The 16,896-nt window shown below is 37.6% G+C and overlaps 1 pseudogene; it reads right to left on the bottom strand.

Annotated features, from left to right (window-relative positions):
• Positions 1-9,136: 9,136 nt before the first annotated feature.
• LOC147616527 (AAA-ATPase At4g30250 pseudogene) lies at positions 9,137-10,935 on the bottom strand (annotated as a pseudogene).
• Between the last annotated feature and the right edge of the window lie 5,961 nt (positions 10,936-16,896).

The raw sequence follows: 16,896 nt of genomic DNA on the forward strand, positions 1-16,896 counted from the left end.
AGCCTCTCCTAACCAAGGCTAGACGTACCCAAGTCTCACTCTCTCTTGTGAGCCCTATGGCTAAGGACACCCTCTCCAAAAGCCCCCCCTCTTGTGGGTGTGTGTGGAGACTGAAAGGGGAGCTTAAGCCTTGTTCTCATTAGGATTTCAGGCAAGCTTTTGGAAGCCTAAACGGCGAATCAATCGACTCATGGTTTTCCAAATCAATGGAGACTTGCACATCTAGATTAAAACCAATGGCTTACAAGTCATCATGGATTATCTCATTTATCTCTTTTGCTATTATAAAATTTTGACATCTACTATGTACAAAGGTTACATGGATATATAGACAAGTATTTATTTTAATGACCTCCTCTCAAATTTATAGTCAAAGGTTGCGACCATGTGTGTTTTTCAAGTCCTTAGCCTTAAACCTATGTTCTACCTATATCGCCTTATGCTAGGCATATATTTTCCTTAAATTTTATGATTTATAGGATTTTTTAATTTTTTTTGAGATTTATTGGCTACTATCTACTATTTGGAATGAGCTTTTACAGATTTATTGGTGATAAAAATAAAAAATCCCTCATAAAAAATGTAAAAATATTTCAAAGTTAAGAAAAATAGCCTCCTAAAAGTTGATGGAAAACATCAACTTATAGGCTAAGAGTTGATGTTTTACATCAAAGTTGATATGGGAAACATCAACGCTACCACAAAACTTGATGTTTTGCATCAAGTTTCAAATGCTCCCGAGAAGAAAGTTGAGCATTAGAGGTCGATTTTCACAAGCGGTTTGTTTTAGTGATTTTCACAAACGGCTTGTTTTAGGGATTCACAAAATGGCTTGTTCCTATTCCAAAAATTTTGAGTACCAACTTGATTATATTTTGATGCGATATGCAAACGTCACAGAGCGATTTGCGATTTGCTACATCGAGTTGATGTAAAACATCAACTTTTCCACACAACTTGATGTTTTGCATCAAAGTTGAATCAAAACATCAAGTTTTATGGAAAATTTGATGTTTTACATTGAGTTGATGCAAAACATCAACTTTTCCACAAAACTTGATTCTTTGCATCAAAGTTGACGCAAAACATCAAGTTTTGTGGGAAAGTTGATGACATCATCTTTTGTGGGAAAGTTGATGTTTTGCATAAAGTTGATACAAAACATCAAGTTTTTAAAAAAATTGATCTTTTGCATAGAAAGTTGACGTTTTGCATATAAAGTTGATGTTTTGCATCAACTTGATGCAAAATATAAATTTTTCATAAAAGTTGATGTTTTGTATCAATTTGATGGAAAACATCAACTCTTAGCTGAAAGTTCTTACCCTGCATTAAGTTGGCCACAAATGTTGTAGCTAAAAGATCCTTACCATGTCTAGTAACCAATTTGATTCGAACCCAAGTCCCTGCCAGATATTTTATGTTGGTATAGATAGCAATGATTATGAGGAACCATAACTATGCTATAATCTATATGTTTAAACATGGCTTCTTTTTATAGTTGTATCATTTTTTTCCTGGATTGAAGATGTAAATAATAAACAATGTCTCTATTTTGGCATGTTTTTTGAAAACTTATTGTTAGATTTTCAATTATAATCTCAAAAAGTAAGCAAAACCAAGTCTTTTTTTTCATGTCAATTTCTGTAAGAAACGTGTAAAGTGCCCAAAATATTATCATTTTTTGGCAGTGTTGTACACATGCGTAGACCACTTTTCAAAAAGAGGTAAAAACTGAACCTTTTTTTATGGAATCTTTGAAAGATGCTAAATGTTTCTCATTTTCAAGAAATATTACCTACTTCATCTGCAACAATGTTTAAATGAGACCAAGTAGAAATCCTTATGTTATTGATACACCCTATCCAATTCTAACAAAGGATGCAAATGATAAGTTAGAAAATACTGAATAGTGATTTTTTTAGTATCAATAAACAAGAGGCAGTCAATTATGCTAAAATGCTTTACAAAAGATTGAAAGAACACATACATGAGGTGCAAGAACCATGCATTTCTATAATGTGAGCATGACATTTAATATTTCAACTCTCAAAAATAGTAAAATAAGAGAAGCTGTTTTGACCAATTGGAAGCACAACAAGAATGAGTCACTAGTAGCTCATAAGCTTCTCTCCAAACTCAAGTCTAGAAAATCATGAACATAAGGATTGGCCAAGAAATCCTTGATAAACCAAGAACATGAGAAGGAAAACAAAAGGACAATCTGAATTGGATATCCAAAAGTAATCTAAGCTATCTAAGTGTAGTCAAACAAAAGATAAGTCACAAGAGTCATCAAAGATAGTTTTGGCAAGGAAAGCAAGAAAAGGATAAGTATTAATGAAGGCTTGCAAGATTAGAGAATTTCTAGAGAAGTAGAATATAAAATAAACATACATGAAGGACATCTAGTGAAGCAAGTGCAAAAGGAAGATCCAGGAGCTAGCAGAGAAAAATTAAGAAAATGCCATGTTATAAGAAGAATTAGTAAAGCAATAGGAAAATTATCCAAAATAAATAGAGAAACAAAAGAAGCAATAGAAATAGAAGCTCAGCTTTGCAAGGGTGTATAACAAGTAGAGTAAAGAATAAAATGGAAAGATCAATAGTTGGACAAACCAAGATAGCAAAAAAAACACAAGACAAGCCAGAGGATAATACAAAAAACTCATGCCCTTAATTTTAAATTTTAAGGAATCATTCTTATTAAAAGTTTGGCAACACTTTTGAATCCCTAGGAACTAGAGGAGGACATCCAAAGATTAAACTTAAACTACTAGAATCACTCTTGTTGAGCAACAGCTTTGAATACCCAGTAAGGAGGACATCCAAAACTTAAACTTAAACTACTAGAATCAAGAGATTTGTGCAAGCAATCCTAAGTTATGAGGCTAAGGAAGGTGTAAAAATGACAAAGAGCTCATGTTGGAGAAAAATAAAATTGCAATGAATACCCTTACTAGACATCTAGCAAAAAGAATTTGAAGTCTAAAATAACAAACGAATACCCTTGTTAGACACCTAAAGACCATAATATTAGGAAGTTTGGGAAAATCCTAGCTCCCATTTTGGAAGATTAAAAAATGGGGGCACGGTGAACCCTTTTATGCTTTTATAAAAACTAGCTCATCTGAAATATTTTTGCAAATCTCTTGAAAGTAGGTTCTAAATCCACATTCTCGATAACTTTGGATTTGGTATACTGAAGATACACTAAAAAGTATATTGAAAAGCAAATTTTTAAGTAATGGGATTTTCCTAAACTCCTAATATGGTCTTCCTAGAAAAAAGAATTTGAAGTCTAATGACTCAAAGGAAAAATTATGAAATAATTTACACGCCAAAAAATAGCACAAATAGATTATAGAACTTTAAAGATGGATCCAAGAACACTATCACTTAATAAAGAAGATTCAAGAAACTAAGTCGAGAAAAACATAGTGCATGAGTGAAGAAAATAGAAAAATCAATTGAAGAAAGCCAGCAATAACCTTGAAGAGCATATTAGGAAAATGAAATAGAGAAATAAAAGATTGTAAGAACTAATGAAAGGCCAAGAGGAGCATAAGTAGTACGAAGATTGGAATAAAGGGGTGTTTATAGAAGAAGAAGGAATACCATACAGTAAGTCATGCAAACAATCTTTGATAAACAATACAAGTTAGTTAAAGAAGTAGAAAGGAAAGAAGAGTAACTGATGATGATGATTAAAAAAAAGAGAACTAGGGTAATTTAATGCCTATGATGTAGTCTACTGGTAAAGAAGCAACACAATACTAGTAGTGCACTAGGTGTGGTCATTGTCAAATCTAGTAAAACAAAGGTAGAATGATTGGATACTGGTAGTTAAGAGGAATATATGAAGCACTCATGATGTCAAATATTTCTTTATCGGTGAAGTCAAGTCCACTTAATAACAAGTCTTGGTAATGTTAGGTGGTGGGAATAATCCAAAAGCTACATGATCTCAAATTCTATAAATAGGGATAATTTTTAGTCACATCGTGCATGTTGGAATGTTGGAAGCAATGATAAGAGAGTGTATACAAATGAACCACGTTTCATTTTGTAAAATTATCATGACATGATTATAAATCTCTTTTGATAATCAATGGAAATCATTCATTTAGTTAAATTTATCTTTGTCTTCATGCACAATTATATAGTTGTCCAATCATTCCTTTAGTTAATTTTATCTTTGTCTTCATGCACAATATCGTTGTTGTCTTACTTTTTCTAAGTGTACTTTTTGGTGCACTTTCCAGTAGCTAGTGATATTACTACTCTTTGGTCGTGACCGTATATATTTCTTCTTGATCAACGGACCAAGTCGTCCCACCTAGTAGATGTATCTATTTCTGTCACAGAATGTCCACCCTTTAGCTAAATAGGGATGCTCGGACGCTAGTGTGCCATCCTAGTGAATTGGTATCATGGGTGACCCCACATTAAATACTAGTTACCTATAGTGTTATTGGTATAGCCTTAGACCATGCTTGATGGGTGTACGTTGTTTTGAGGTGTAACAAGTAGTGCTATGCTTGATGATTGTGTTGTGGGATTGAAGTGAAACAAATGGACTTATGCTAGACAATTACACGCGATCAAAGTGTAACAAATGGTTTATGCAATCAATGTGCCATGCTAATTGAAGTGTAACAAGTAGCAATACATGCCATGCTAGATGATGTGTATAATGATACTCTCAGTGTAGTGAAACAAGTTGTGAGTGTATAATGATACTCTCAGTGTAGTGAAACAAGTTGTGAGTGTATGTTGTGTTTGTGCCTATCAATGTTTCATATTGGGATTAATATTATAGAGAAGGTAATTAATTGGAACAACTAATGTGTTTATGTTTGTGAGATAGGTGATAAGCAGTGTGTGTGTTGCACATGGAGGATCTTGTCTATATCAATTTATCTCACATTACCATTATTTTGTATTATTATTTGTGATTTGATGATGAGTGCGAGGGTCACCAATTTAGGTGCCGCACGAGTTTTATTGATGTAGGTTATGTCATCTTACCAAAGACGAACACGATGTTGTTGAGGAGCATTTAATGTTATTCAATTTCTTCTACACAACTAAGGACAGTTGCTCTTCAAATGAGAGGATTGTTAGAGGTATATATTTTATTATATTTTTGATGCACAATAGTCCTAGAAAAATACACAAAAACTAGCTTAATAAATGGAATGCGCAAATGTGCACATGGTTATTATATGTGCGAATGCGCACAAGGTTATTTTATGTGCGAGTGTGTATAAAATTATTTTATGAGTTATTTTTGCTGGCCACATGCCAAATGATCGTACAAATTATTTATGCACGTTTGTACATGGCATTGCTATATCACTAATATATATGTTAGAAGAGTTTTGGTGGTTATTTTACACTTAATGTGTGAACAAGCTTTAGTGCTTGAGCTATTTTTTTAAAAAGTAAAAAATCAAGCTCAATTTTGTATGCACAACTATTAATAGCTCCTTGGGCTATATATTTAATACAATTCTCAAAATACTCATGTTGTGAAAGTAGAGCTACACACATGAGAGCGAGGAGATTGCACCCAATAGTGTGTTGATGGTGATGTCTACTCTATCTTATGTTTTGTTTTGCGCTATGCTCAATATTGTCAATTAGATTCAATTATATGGTTTAATCCTTGATGTATATGTGAGTTTTGATGATTAATTCTTCAAGAAGTACATGAGGTCCCATGAGACCGTGGTGAAAAATTCGTGTATCTTTTTTAGGGTAAAAAATAAGGACCATATCCTATAGTCAAAGTAGAGATGGGTTGGTGAATTTTTTTTGATAAAAGGTAGAGTCTGTAGGAAACTTTGGCGAATGTTTGAAAATTTTCAAGATATATGCTCACTTTTAGTATAAATTTGGTGATTTTTCCTCTAAAATTACCCAAGAATGCAACCTTGGGCTAATATATTAAAAAAGCCACCATTTTTAAAGGTCTAAAATAGCCCGACTTTTGGAAGACTGCGGCTAAATTTTGCCTAATTTTTTCCTTGACCTTTTTTAGCCATTATTCATATCCTTACGCTTCCCTCTTGTGCTCCAAGATTCCATCTAGGCTTCTTGAATGTATTCATGTAAGCATGGCCAAGGATTGAGTGAATCTTGGATGATTTACTCTCTTGAATAGTTCATGTGCATGCACTTTATGAATTTTTCACTATGTATTAGTCTTGTGGTATTGGGACACAAAGATTAATCCTGTGTAAAGGATACCGATGTATACTTATCTCTAGGTTTACGTGGGATAATTTCTGGTGGTATGGGACACTAGAATTTATTTCACATAGAAGTCCTTAATAAATGTCTTTTTATCATAATTAGGGAAGATACTAGAATTTGTATATTAGTAAATTGGAGTCGTTTCCAGAACAATACTTCCTAATAGCTAACACGTGTCCAACACATGTGGGAGGGATGTTACATAATGTCCACCCTTTAGTTAAATGGACATGCTCGGACACTAGTGTGCCAACCTATTGAATTGGTATCTTAGGTGACCCCACATCAAATGCTAGTTATCTAGTGTTATTGGTATAGCCTCAGACCATGCTTTACGGGTGTATATTGTTGAGGTGTAACAAGTAGTGTCATGCTTGACGACTATATTGTGGCCAAAGTGAAACAAGTGGACTATGCTAGACAACTGCACACGATCGAAGTGTAACAAGTGGTATATGAAATTTATGTGCCATGCTAATTGAAGTGTAACAAGTGGCAATACATGCCATGCTAGATGATGTGTATAATGTTACTCTCATCTTAGTGAGACAAGTGGTGAGTTTATGTTGTGTTTGTGCCTATTAATGTTTCATATTGGGATTAATTGTAGAGAAGATAATTAATTAGAACAACTAATGTGTTTATATTTGTGGGATAGAGGTGATGAGCAATGTGCATGGCACACATGGGCACACATGGAGGATCTTGTTTATATCATATCATCTCGCATTATTATTATTTATTATTATTATTTGTGAATGAGTGCGAGAATCACCAATTTAGGTGTTGTACAAGTTTTATTGATGCAGTCCATGTTCACCCAAGCCTATGAACCATGCCTTTGTGTCTCTAAGCCATGCTCGATGAGTGAACCTCAGAGCCATGCCTGATTGGCCTATAAGAATCTCATAGCCATGGCTGTTTGTGGTATTCCATGTCTATAAGAACCTCTGAGCCATGCCTGATTAGCCTCTGATCCATGTTCAAACCTCTGAGCCATGCCTGATTAGCCTCTGATCCATGTTCAAACCTCTGAGTTTACCTTGCAAGTTATGTCATCACCAAAGCCGAACACAATGTTGTTGTTGTAGCATTTTTTGTTATTCGATTTCTTTTACAAAACTGAGGACAGCTTCTCTTCAAACGAGAGGATTGTTTACATGTATATTTTTATTATATTTTTTATGCATAATAATCGTAGAAAAATATGCTTGATTAATTGTGTGCAGAAACTAGCTTAATAAATAGAATGTGCGAATGTGCACAAGGTTATCTTATGTGTAAATGTGCACAAGGTTATCTTATGTGCGAGTGTGCACAAGGTTATTTTATGAGTTATTTTTCTGGCCACATGCCAAATGATTGTACAAATCATTTATGCACGCTTGTGCACGATATTTCTATATTACTAGCATATATATTAGAAGAGTTTTGGTTATTTTACACTTAGTGTGTGAACAAGCTGTAATGCTTGAGCTTTTTTTGTAAAAAGTAGAAAAGCAAGTCTAATTTTATACGCACAACTATTAATGGCTTCGTGGGCTATATATTGAATACAATTCTCAAAATACTCATGTCGTGGAAGTGGAGCTACACACATAAGGGGAGAGATTGTACCCAATAGCGTGTTGACGGTGATGTCTACTTTATCTCATGTTTTGTTTTGTATACTATGCTTAATTTTGTCAATTGGATTCAATTCTATGGTTTAATCCTTGATGTATATATGAGTTTTGATTAATTCTTCAAGAAGTACATGAGGTCCCATCTCGATCTCGTGACAATTTGAGTACTTCATAGTTTACTTTTGAGATCGGTGATCCAAGACCCATATCGCAGACTAAACATGTTGCTCTTTTTGCTCATTTTGAGAAGATGTGAGTGATAGAAAGGTGAGTCATGGTCACTGGCAAAAAGGTAGATAATAACTCCATTAACTTTATTGTTGCTTTTTATTATTGCTTCCCAACAAAAAGCAAAGCCAATTGAGTGATCACTTTGAGACCACACCACTCACAACTTATGTAAAAGGTTAATAGCATATGCGATCATCCATATGCTAGATCACATCTTTTTGCCATCATAGATGAGAGATGAAATGACATCAACAAGACAAATCAATTAATTAGTGGGGCACCTTTACGATACCCTCTAAGGCTCACAATAATAATGTGGTGGCTTAGAAGAATGCAATGGTGTCTTAGAGGGATGATGTGGAGACTGACATAACCATTGACCCATAGACTATTCATGAAAATCTTCATGGACTTGATTTTCAAAGACAATCTAGTCCAAAAAGAAATTTATTTGAAGGTTAAGGCCCTTGCATTGCACGGACATCGACACTAGTTTAGGTAGATTTGAACTAAACAAGTGCCTAATTCATATGCTTTTTTTCCCCTACGCGCACAAACAAGCTAGCTAGGGACAAAGGGATGACCAGCTTATACAAGTTCTTGCGATGCATGCTTCTTTTTTGGGGGGAGGCTTCACGTATATGCATCACATGCATGCTTTCAGGCCAAAAGGTAAAGTACGAGGAACCGAAACATCTCTCTCCTCTTGTCAAACCTTGATTCATGTATTTCTTCAAGGGTTCTTGGCACTACGAAGTTAAAATACTCTTCTTCTTTTCACACTCTCTCACACACACATTGCACACACGAGGCTAGCAGTAGCAATTAGGGGATGACCTTATACAAGTTCTTTCGATGCATGTTTCTTTTTTTTTGGGGGGAGGGGATGCTTCACGTATATGCATCAAATGCATGCTTTCAGACCAAAAGGTAAAGTATAAGGAACAGGAAATCTCTCTCTCTCTCTCTCTCTCTCTCTCTCTCTCTCTCTACCGACGTTAATACCTCTCTTGAATCAAAGGTCTTGAGTTCAAATCTTGTCGGATAGATCAATTTGGTCTCTTGGGATAGTTTCCTACGACTTTAAAAAGTTCTCTTCTTCTCTCTCTCCCTCTCTCTCTCTCTCTCTCTCTCTCTCGTCAAACCTTGATTCATGTTTGCTTCGGATATTTCTTCAAGGGTTCGTGGCATATCTCTCACACACGGTACGCGCTAGCAGTAGAAAATTCAGGAGATCTTCACACCAGGGACTGATCTTCACACCAGTGACCTAACTCGAGCCTCTTCTTTGCAATCCTTCCGTTTGAATCGCAATCCTGTGCGTGGCGGCCTCCTCATCCTAAGCAGAGGAAAGCTCTGTAGAAATCAACTCTGCAGCAGCTGCTGGGCGTGTTGCCAAGCCCACGAGGTTCATTCAAAACCTGCTCCAGTGCTGCTGTGGGATCATCCCTATTGCGGATGGGAACCTCACTGACTTGTGCGGGAGTGATATTATATGCATCATCATCAATAATCTCTTCAATTTTGGGTAGCAGATGATGATCCTCCTCTAAGCCTACGTAATTGCTTGCTAGAATTTTGAAGGCCGCAAAGCTACAGTAAGACATAAGGATGTGCATGTCCATCCTCCCCGGCCTAAGCAAGGCCGGATCAAGCTTATCCAGGTGATTAGTAGTAAACACAAATATCCTCTCATCCCCACAGCAAGACCATAGGCCGCCATCAGTAAAATTGAGCAATCCAGAGAGTGTCAGCATGGAGTCCCCTGCATCGTCCTCATCCTCATCATGGCCATCACCTTTATTCATGCCTTTCCCTTTGCGTGATCCTTTTTTGCTTGATTTCTCCTTTTTGGCCCTCTTTGTAAGATTCAAGGAGCAGTCGATGTCCTCAATTACAATTAAAGACCTGCGTGTTGTCGGGGGGCCATGCAGGAGGTAGCCCCTCTTCCAAGCCCTGCCTGCATTCTTGTAGAACTGCTCACCATTGGCAAAAGCTTGCAAGTCCGCCATGATTCGGGCTTTGAGAGAAGGCAGGAGGGCCAAACTGTGGAAGGCAGATGGGTGGGAGAAGGTGACAGAGTCCCAATATGGGTTATAGGAGCTGGGGTCCTCGGATGAGTTTGTGTAGAGCAATCTCTCTCTGGTTTGGGCTTTGAATTCTCTAGCTTGCTTGAGGATGTGATCCATGTAAGAGGAAAGAACCCTCTCTCTGTCTTTCTTGTGCATTTTAAGGATGTACATGCGTTTCTCATTGTAAGGCCATCCATAGCGTTTTTGGAGGAGTGTAATGCTCCCACCACACCTTCGCATTGCCAAAGCTCATGGGGAGCCTCTCATCATTGGATGGACTGTACAGGAAGCTCTTTGAATCAGAACCTCTGCAGAGCTTCAATCTCTTAGCCTTGGTGTAGTCGGCCTTGCTGCTCAAGTAGAGCTTTATAGAGCTGTAGAGCTCGTTGGCGGTGGTTTTATCATACTCCGGAATCTCTATAAAACAGTAGCTGGTGAAATAACCAGCCATGCTATTGAAAATGGTGAAAATCACGTCTCGGAGAGGAGGTGGGAGCAAGCTTTGCAAGAGGGTCTGAGAAAAGGTGATGAGGGCAATGAGGGAGGCGAGGAGGCTCCATAGCTCAGAAGCTTTGATCTCCATGGACGGTTTCTATGAGGCAGGTTAGCTAAAGCGGAGGATGCGATGAGAAACATAGGCAATGGAAGCAGTTGCCGGGATGACGGCAGAGTTAAGAGCGATGGCATGGAGAGGGGGGAGGCGAGGTGTGTGTGTGTGAGAGAGAGAGAAAGAGAGTCTAAGGGGAGAGGGGGGGAGAGAGAGAGAGAGATAAGGAAAGAGGCGAGTGGGGGTGTGTATGTAACGTTTGGCCACGCAAAAAAGACACTTTCTGGAATGGGCGGGGCGCTGTAAGGGGGAGACTATGGGCGGGGGAGATCCTCTCCTTTTCTAGGCCTTTTCCTTTTTTCACTATCTGTATAGTATTTTGGACCTTTCAAACAAGAGGGGTCTCAATCTAGCCTAACTAGCTCCATTTTTTTAAAATTAATCTTTGAACATCTACACATAATTAAGGAGCAAGGAAAATCATGTAATAGAAGCAAGCAAGCTTCTATTCCTTATGTAACCCCACATGTGTTAAAGGAAGTTGGTACGGCCAATGGGCCCTACCCCAAGTGGATTGTTTTCTTTGCTGATGCACAGATGGTCGGTTCGAATCTTTGAAAAAAAAGGCAATACTCATGGAATACAAGAAAAAAAATGTTGGTATCCACCTACCCAGTTGAAGTTCTCACATAGACTAGAGCCCTAAAAGTGTATTGTTTAGTGTTTTTAAACACCACCTTAACCAAAAATGTATTTTTTCAAACGCCACCTTGACCATAAATTTGTTTAAAAGAGATGGTCCTTCTTTACATATGCACCCCAATTCTCTCATTCCAAGAGGGCTTATAACCTTCACAATTGAAGAATCATGGCAATGTACTTTTTATTTCATTGCATCCACTTTGACCTCATTTATGCTGTATGATGAACTATCAAAGCCAAAAGTTGTTTCCTTTTGTCATTAGTAACACTCACTTCTTATGTAAAACATATTATCACACTCATTGTTCAATATTCAATTCTTAAAAAGATTGCACAATAGAGGTCTCTTCTACCCAATTGAGTCCTGACTTGTTTTAAAGCATCTAAGAAAAATTTTCCATTCATTTTATGGTATTATCTAAAGTTGCACGTCCAAAAAAACATTTCATTTCTTACTTAATTATTATGATAAGGCATGAAAAAACTTATCAATCTCCACCTTCTGTTTTACGTGATAAAGCCTTTTGACAACAAGTGCATTCTCACTTCTGTTTTACACGGTAAGGCCTTTTGACAACAAGTGCATTCTCACTATATTCAAAAAAGAAATGCAAATGTCCAAAAAAGATGATGCCATGCATACCCAAATCCATCAATCAATAATAAATTATAGTACAACTATTGGATCAGTTGTGAAAGCATTAAGTTCAAGTCATTAGGGCACTTAAAGGGTTTAATAGCTCCTTAGGGGGTACACTTTATAAAAACCCATGTACAAGCATATAACACCCCTAGTTTTTCATCAATCAATAATAAATTATAGTACAATTATTGGATCAGTTGTGAAAGCATTACGTTCAAGTCATTTCAATTAGGGCACTTAAAGGGTTTAATAGCTCCTTAGGGGGTACACTTTATAAAAACCCATGTACAAGCATATAACACCCCTAGTTTTTCATTTTGGCATTTTAAACATAATTGTTCACCCTCCTTTGGTAAGTATATATGTTTGGATTTTGAATTTTAAGCCCCTCTCTATAAACTTACATAAATTAATTACATTAAATAAGTATTTGTTTAATCCTTATTGCATATATTCTACATGTAAACCCCCTCCATCCACTTAGGTGTTGTGTTACATATGTATAGGGTGACTCCCACACCCCACCCCAACGCACATACACACACACACATGGACATGCATGCAAGTGTACAAGTGTGTGGGAGGTGGGTGGGCATTCATCATATGTGTGTGCACGGTGTGCATGCATACTCTCAGGTGTACACACATGTCCATGAAGTGTACATATCAGCACATGTGGCCAAAAGGAAATATCCAAGCTATACGAAGCCCAACTACACCTCTTACACTTTGTTTATTTTTATTTACATGAATAGAAACTTTGAATTAATAAATAAATCTTAACATGAATCTAAGATTAACAAAACAATTCTTTGATCTTTTCTAAAATTTTTCATGGAAAAAGCATGTAAAAACTTGTTGCATAACACATTTACACTCAAGTATCATTGAAAAAAAAGTAAAAAATAATACATTTTGATGTGACATGAACTCAACTACTTTTGAAAGCTTCTTTGCTAATAGATACATCTATTTATTAACTTCTTAAGGCTTAAGAAGTTCATAGATCTCACTTTGGATCTTGGATTTACCTTTATTTTGAGTTTATACTTTAGAAAATTAAATAAGCATACATGTTTTTAAACATAAGTGCCCCCACCAATAAAAAACGCACCTAGGAAGAGGCGCTTATATTTGTAATCTTCTTAAGTGTCCTAATCTTGACTAAGGATGTCCATGTTGTTTGATCAACGTATGGATTTTTACAAATATAGATTTTAGAAATTTACGCAAGAAATATTCCATCCCCTTTCTTGATGTATTAAAATTTTGAAGCAAGAGAGATTCCACCCCCCTTGATGTACCCAAAAATGTTGCTACCCACCTACGCATCATGTAAATGTGTGATGAACTATAACCTCAAAAGTGCATCCTCTAAAATCTTTTAAATGAGTTGTTAGTTGCACCATAAAACTCATACATGAGATGATGTTATATATAGTCATATCTCGACCCAAAAACATTTTCTAAAATTATTTCTTTCAAAGAAGGTTGGATAACTTTTTACTATTAAGAAAATCATGTGAAATAATACCCCTCAAATTCCAGTGTATCTCCTCTTTTAAACTCATTTATTGTAACATACCCATCTTCACTAATAAAGAAATGTCCATGTAATAGATAAATTTATGAGTTTTTATGGTATAAAAATCAATGATTTTATTATTTAAGCCATTTCTACTTAGAATCTTCAAATTCTGAGCCCAAATTTGGAATTTGCGCACGATTTTACCCTAGTATAGGATTTTACACCATCCAAAACGGACACTGGATCAAGCTTATACGTAAATTTCAATCATTTTTAGTTAAAAAGCGATTAAACCTTAATAAATGCACGACTGAGCATCCGATTGATGAACGGTGTGAACCCTAACGACCAGGAGAACCTCTCGGACAAAAAACATTTTTGCCCCCGGGGGGTCCGACACGCAAATCGAGGCTGGCGTCCCAAATTTGGGGATCCCGTCCCAAAATTTGGATCGTACACACTTACCAGGGTGCCCGTATGATGGCCGTACAAGAACCAAAGGACGGTCGCCCACTGTGTGGTCCACATGTACCGTTACGTGAACACCCATGCTGCCCTCTTGACGAGATAAGGCACATGCGTACCACTCCTTTCCTTGTTAACCGACACCATACCTTTCCCCATAGACCCATGCAGGCCACTGATCTACAGCCTTTGTTGGTACACGGTCCTTTTGTCCTTGCTTTGCGTAGCGGCCGCACCCGTATCCCATAGTTATATAAACCCCCGGGGTGCTCCATGGGTAACACGCATTTCTGCGTAGCCTATGCTCTGCTGTGCCGCCGTTCGTACCGCTGTCCATCCCTGTGTAGTGTACTTGCTGTAGTACAGCCGCCCCTTGCAGCCACCCCTCTCACACCCCCTCATTTGCCCCTTTTCAGATAAGGCAATTTTCCTCTATCCCCCTCTTGCTAGGAGGCAGTGTCCTTAACTCTTCTCCCCTCCCCCCCAGTGTGAAGAGACTTACAGCAGCCCTCAGCCCTTCTCCCCTTTTGCAAAATGTTTTTGTGTTAAGGACATCTCACAATTCCCCCCCCCCATTTGCGTGGACTTTAGTAAGAGGTTTTATCCTTAAGAGAGGGTTCGTGCGCTGTGGTCTTTTACTCATATGGTGAGCAAACGATCTCAGAATTGAGATCCGACTAAAGCGTTTTGATCGCGACAGCGAGCCCTACAAGACGACATCCAAGATGACCCCTTCCCGGAAATGTCAGAATATTACCTCGGGAGGAGCGCACAACAACGAGATTAGGGAAGATGCTCCCAATGCGGCTCCAACCTTCCCTTTACAAGCTTCTCAAGGAAATGGTGGCTAGGTTAGCTTGGTTATCTTTTAAAAAAGAGTTTTTTTAAAAATATTAGTGTTAATAAAGGTGTATCTTTTCCTTTTAAAATAATGACATAAAATTGTATGAAGTTACGAATTGTGTGATGCTGTATTCAATAAATTGCATTGAAATTGTTATCTTTAAAGAGTGCAAGTTTTTCCTGGCTTCGATGCTAACTCCGTTCCGTGCTTGTGTAGCCGGGCGGTGTCGTTAGCAAAGCCCGGGAATGGCTTAAGGTATCCCTCATACCATTGGGAGAATAAGGTTTGTCCATTGAGGCAAGAGATTATGATGCTGCCTAGTTCTGAGGGCTCAGGCTAGTGCGGTGAATAAGCCCACCCTAGCGTGCAGACATTCCTCTCAGGGACGGGAGGATCGAGCGATGGAGCCTGAGAGGGCGATAGGCTGGCTTGAGTCCTCGCCCCAGCGGGCCGACGATGAGATGTATGGTCCCGTAGGGTTTTGCCCAGCATGTAAAGGCTGGAAGGCCGAATTCTAGATCATCGGCAGTATACAGGAAAAGAATAAGAGCCGGTTTGGCTTGTATGAAATTGATTCATGTATAAACTTTTTTATAAATCTTGTCTTTGGTATTATTGTACTGTGGAAAAAGGCTATTTTAACAAACCTTGTGAAAAGGGCCTTAATTAAGAAATATGTTTATTTATATCAAACAGTGTGGTAGGATTAATTAGAAAACAAATTGACGTGTGAGTAGGGTGAAAAGTGGGAGGATGGAATACCCCGACGGCACCATCCTACGGACGGGTGGATCCAATTAGTCGGGTAGCTTTCCAATACATTAAGTGAAAGCCCTATGCTAGATAAATAGGTTCTTGGGCAACTCTATTCTAGAAGACTAGGCCAGCGGCTGTGCCTTTCATGGATGAGGAAAAAAGCGTTGCCTCTAGAAATCAAGTCTAGTAGTTGCCTAATTTATGATCAATTACCCTATGGGTGATTTGATTTTTAGAAGATCACGCTCCCCCTGTGGGATAGGACTAGGTCTTACTTATGAGTCGTATCCTTAAATCTCTACATGGTCAAGGTGATGATAAATAGGAAATTTTCTCCAAGTTAAGACTTAGTGGACTATCTTAAGTGTTTCCCCTATTTTAGAAGGGGGGAACCTTACAATTGGTATCAGAGCCGATGTTAGCTCCTAAGAATTGCCATTTAAGGATTGTTTTGCAATGAATGTTTTACCTAACATATTGCTAATTAATAAAAACATCCTACTAAAACAAACAAGTTGAATTGATGTTTGAATGATTGTAGGAAGAGGAAGATGCCTACTCGAAGTTTCTAGTTTTCCAATGCATCTTTGAGACTGCTAGTCACTCCTCAAATTTCAAGTTCCGTGACACCATGGTGTAGATACTAGAGAAGATGTCCCTCCCTCATTTCTCTCGTATTGAAAGAGGATGGGGTAGAGATTTGTGGAGTCATGGGCCGAGATATTTCTTCATCCAAGAAGATCGAATTGGGAACCTTACCACCGACCTAAAGTAGATTCATTGGATTGAAAAGTTGAAGATGATCCATTTATTTTGGTTCGTCGGTACCCCCAGGGCCGACACCTCTGTGACTATAGATGGGATTCGTATACCTCAGGATCATTGGGTGTATGACCAAGTGATGCAGGTCTTACCTGCTGTGTTGATAGAGTAGCTGTGTTGGGACCTACCCCAATCCAGAGTCTACCACCCTTACCATCAGTTTTTAGAGTCTTAGAAACTACAGCGAAACCCCCATATTTCACCTATGTTGACCGTTTTACCCTTATGTCATAGTCAAGCCTAAGAATTTTCCTTGATGGAAAATAAGACTAATTATATTAGTCTCAGATCTTTGTAATAAAACTCGTCCTTGTAAATATTTGGAAATAAAATGATTTCAATGTTTTACTCTCCAAAATAAGCGTTGTGCAAATATGAATCTTGTAATCTTAAAATTGTT

The sequence above is a fragment of the Cibotium barometz genome, chromosome 38 (genome assembly GCF_041138505.1).
Source record: "Cibotium barometz isolate CiBa-2024 chromosome 38, ASM4113850v1, whole genome shotgun sequence".
NCBI classification, from domain to species: Eukaryota; Viridiplantae; Streptophyta; class Polypodiopsida; order Cyatheales; family Cibotiaceae; genus Cibotium; species Cibotium barometz.